This window comes from Diorhabda sublineata, chromosome 2 (genome assembly GCF_026230105.1).
Source record: "Diorhabda sublineata isolate icDioSubl1.1 chromosome 2, icDioSubl1.1, whole genome shotgun sequence".
NCBI lineage: Eukaryota > Metazoa > Arthropoda > Insecta > Coleoptera > Chrysomelidae > Diorhabda > Diorhabda sublineata.
Window position 1 is genome coordinate 27,422,703 of NC_079475.1, and position 5,512 is coordinate 27,428,214.

Consider the following 5,512-nt stretch of genomic DNA (forward strand, 5'->3'; position numbering starts at 1 on the left):
TTTAATTAAATCTTTGTAACGCAACTAGATAAAACATAAAAAAGTATAGTATGTGATTACACGGCAAAAGTTTAATAAAAAAATTCTATGTTTTATGTTCTATGTTCTCACCTAACCAAATATTTGCGATGCTACGAAACATGCCGACTTCTTAAAATTAGATAACGGTAAAGGTTATCTCCTTTTCATGCTTAGTATTCTGCTACTTTCAACAAAAACGCGATGGCATCCAAAAATCGAATATCCTTAGACTCAAAATTACCGACAATACCCTACTCTTCAATTCAATAAATATAAATGCACCAAAATTATAGCCATCATATACCAAGCGTTCCAAAAATCATTTCCTCGTATATAATAATACATAAAAGTGCTATGATTAGTACAGGCCAACTGATATTGTGATCAAAACACAAATACTTCCTTAGCGTTATGCGGATGCTGTATTAAAAGAATCACAAACGAGAGAGTTGCCATCCTGTTTGCCCTTTCTACATTCCTGACGAATGAAAACAATAAAATATTGAAACTTTATTTATTCCATTACAAAAGCATCATATAAAAATAATACATTTGATAGAGCACAAACACATACATTGTTTCTATGATAAATATATTTTGGCTTGGAGTGTTCTTAAGTTAGGTACAATTCACAAATAAGTGTAATTTTTCCGCCCTTCCAACATTAACCATATCCGCATTAGATGTTTCCTCATATTACCAAATTGATGTAGAAGTGTCACGATCTTGATCAAGTTACGCCAATCGATGACTATTTAGCTGGTTGTAATGGTTTGTACAGTCGGACCATGCGCATTAATACTGTCTTACAGTCTTCAAGAAAGGGTTATAGGAGAATTCTTCTTCATGTAATATGAACTCATATAAGCTGAAACGTCACTCGATGTTGCTTCATCAGTCTCAAATTCTATTCTTAAAACAATGCTACCAGACTGGAATCTTCTTTTGTTTTAAAAGACTATGATAAGATGCCTAAGAGTTAAAATTTCCGTACTAGCTTCAACACCAAAGTATGCCTTGTAGAATTTTTAGTCAAGAATATCCCACAATTTACCAGGAACGAAATTTGATTGGCAAATCCTAATTATTTTGTATTATCTCATTCAGACGTAGTTGTTGGCTTATACTTGAAGTTACGTATAATACAATATAATTTACTTATTTCGACTTTTGGCTTATCAGTTTCATTGGAACCGATCATTTCATCACTATAATCACTTGCACGAATTATACAAGAATAAAAAATTACCATACGCGTAAACCAACACCTTTTCACTCTGCATTATTGAGAACTACCTGCGTTTTGCATGAAAATACTCTCATTTTCATTTTTATTAAGTGATAAGTAATTTTCTAGTTTCGAAACTAGACCTATATCACGTACAGAATATATTACGACAACGTTCAGCTAATATCTAAGCTCACGAAATAATAATGAGACAGCAAATGTTGATAAACTTTACTTTAGATGGTATAGTGCCTGTGGAAGTTTGCAGTTTACCTTCAATGTATGAATAACTGTTTGAGGGTTCTGTATATGCATCCAGATCCTGTATAGGTATTCGATCTCACCATTATAGTTAAATTTACTAGGTATAAAGGGCTGATATGTATGAAACTGGAATTGCTGAATAGTGGTATCATTGAAGAGCTCATCAGTAACATGTAGGATCTCCATTATATTAGTAGTTAGATAGTAATGTCTTTGCTTTCATCAAACTGATGCCCCTACCAGAAATGGAGAGCCTTTTATAGTTTTTTGTGGAATGTGGATAATTAAAGTTTAAGACCATAATTTTTTGATGTGTAAAGTAATTTTGATCGTTTTAATACTGACAGGGTAATACAAGATATTTTGCGGTGACTCTACTATTTTATAACCGCTAGGCACTGTTGGAAACTATTGTTGAATTTTATGCACAGGATTTCCGTTCAAATATGATCAGGCTGCTGTGCTACCATCAATGCCTATTGAGTTCACTTAAGAAAATATTCACCAGACTTTAATTATATCTTTGAATTCATATGCACCAAGTGGTATTTTATGAAGAACAAATTGTTTTCCTAGCTCGTCCCAAATGAAGAAATTGTTCGTTTCATCGGTATTTGGTATAAAATTGTACGTACTGAAAAAAAATTTGATCAAATTGACAGTAAAGAAAGATGAAAAGATGGAGAAGATTCAGTTGCCATTTATAAAATTTCTAAGACCTTTTGATATATTAATGCATCTAAATGTTCTTGCTTGATTTTAGGTCTCTTTCTTTTAAAAATTATCAAAAAAATTAATCTTAAAACAGAAGAGAACTAAAATCAAGAACATCTTCTGTTTTAAAATAATTTTTTTTAATAATTTTTGGAAGAAAGATAAAATTTAACGTTTCGACTTTTCTTCAAGTCAAAATATTTTGATAAAGACTATATTTATCCATATATATTAATACACGTAGTTTTCGTTCATAAACATAGCAACTCATCAAGTGATTTGGTGAGAGCGTATTTTAATTCAAATGAAATTCATGTTAAGAGCTGTTCTTGTGAAGATATGGCTTCTTAGTATTGCGCCTAATATAAGCCCTAAACTATGAAAATTGTTGCTTCATTTTTCTGGCAGTAACTTGAATAATCATAATCCAATTTCTATTTTCTTGATAAATAGATTTGTAGGTTTGTAACTTTCTACTTGTAGCAACAGATTCAAACAAAATCGTGTCTTTATTGAATCTCCTTCCCATTGTGAATCACTGTGAAATTTTGGGTCTAACATTCGACTTCTGACTTACTTGGAAACATCATATCATAGAAATTAAATGCAAATGCTGCCAATTGTTAAACATTAAACAAACCACGCTACCACTATATATCAGATGAGAGTTTTCTTTTCAGAAATAAAGGGCCTTAGACTGCTCAAAATTATATTGCAGTTGTGACATATATATTTCTGCCTCTAGATCAGACCTCGAGCTTTTAAACTCGGTGCAAAATACAGCTCCACGTCTCTGTTTAGATGCTTTCTGATCTAGCTCTATAGAGGGCCTTAACTGTGATGCTAATGAGCCCTCACCCCAATTAGATGACAGCAACCCCTTCTTTCTTATGTAGCCTCTGTATTATTTAATCTATTCAGTTCTATGTACCTCCAAAAATTCATACTATTGTTCATCAATCATTCTAGTAATAAAATAATATATATATAATAATATAATATAAGAAATTGAACTGAAAATACTTAACCGACAATAAAAAAGTATACTTATGTTGTATATATCTCGAAAAAGTATTGGACCCGTTACCAAAAATCTTCATCTGGAGTGCTATTAAACATATAATAGATGAAATAAAATTATTAAACAAAAAAGGAGTGCACAGCCCATTAATATTTTTGATTGAAATGATGATACAAGTCGACAATATTCAGAAAAATGTATGTAAAATTTAGAAAATCACAAAATAACCAGATTAGCTAATATATTTTCATGGTAATAAAAGCAAAAAGCCGGAAAAATCATCAAAGCAACATGAAGGTATAAACTAAAGTTCATTTATATGAAACAGAAGGACTACTAATATGAAATAATCGAACTGCTTATGGAACAAGTCACTAAATAAATAGTGAACAATCGTCTACAATACAAAGTGTTATGATACAGAACTGAAGACTAGAATATCATCTGTAACAAAATTATACTATTTATTATAGGAATTAATACATAAAAAACATATCATTGCTTGATCAATATGGAAGCAACGTATTCGTGCAAGAAAACTAAAAATATAACATAAATAGAAGTAAAAATAGATAAAATTGAGAACGATCCAATAAGCTGAAAGTTCTGAGTATTCGAAAATATAGTGAGATAAAATAAATTCACTTCATAGTCTTCTTTCGAGAGAATTAAAAGTTTTTTACAATGCTGAATATGTTACGGCTTAGATTAGTGAAACAGAAAAATCCTATCCTATAATTTGTATTCGTTGATGATATAATTAATGTACCCTCTATTATCATTAAATTTGAAACATTTTTCAAATTTGAAAATACTAAATTCGCCTAAAGAGGCTAATTACTCACAGATTCATCAATATTTAGTAATTAAAAGATCAAGATTGACAAGCATCTACCTTTTTAAAGAGAAAATAAAATAGCAGTCGGTCATTGGATATGTCAATTAGGGACAAAAGGTGATATCGTGTTTCCGGTGTAACTCTTAGAAACAAATCTCTTAACTTGCCACTATATCGAAGCAGATCTACTCAACATCGGGTTTAAATTTCAAATTGACGTTGACTGTAGGCATTGTCTCAGTCCGATATCTATCGATAACTTCAACTAAAGGTTTTTTATTGATTTCCAACTATGTTATTCTTTTTATAACACTTAAACTGTTGACATATGTACAAGATTGTATAAATTGAAATCATGATAATCACCTTTGGTAGATTTGGAGTAATAAAAAATATCTAAAATTAAAAATTGAGTATTTGATTGAATTAATCCTGGTTCATAAAATGATAATTTTCCAAATTATTAAAATTTATTTGTATATTAAGATTATAAGACGAAACAAATATCACGAATTTTTACAGGAACACACATAATTTAAATGTTTTTGTGAACTTCATCTTTATAACAAATCTAAAATTTGGTTATCTCACTAATTTCTCTCGATTTTTTTGCTTATTTTGAGTTGATGTTTAACTGGTATACGGGGGGTAACAGAATTTAATATGCGAGTCACTAAAAGTTGCAAAAGAAAACAGAGACAATTGTGAGTAGTTTGGAATATTTTCAGGATCAAACAAAAGCAAATCTAGATACAAGCTTAGGAATAAGCCTGGTCGATTTTATAGAATTTATTAAAAAGTTCAGTACATTGAGGCACGAAAACACATATAACAGGCTGCAAAAAATACAAAAAACTATCTTTGATTTATTTTATCTAATTTATCTAATCTATCTAATTTTTTTCTACGATCTATTCGTATTTTATTTTCTTCACCTAAATCCATTCCATATTGTACGTATATATGTTTATTTAGCCTAAATAATTGAAGTCGAATTTGAATTTCACTTGCCAGATTTTAATAAAATAAACACTTATTTATATATACAAATGTGAACTGAATAAAAAGCTTGTAAAACTACATTTCTTTAAGCTGGGGGACCTCATTCAACTTTCCCAACCCGAGCTTGTCACGGGCTTATTAGTCCGCCACCTTCCTCGGTCTGGTTCATGTGATACATCTCCAAGAATTTTCTTCTCTTGTCATATATATTTTTTAATTTTTAGAATTTTTTTGTTATCTAAACCTATATGGTGGAATTCGTCTATTACGTGTTCAGATACGCACATTTTGTTTGTTTTTGAATTTTGCATCGCTTTTGTGTTGAGTACATCATGATATTAAATTTTGTGATATCATTCCTACATACATTTTTTTACAGTTTTCATACGAAATACTATAGATCACATTTTTCTTATTTTTGAAT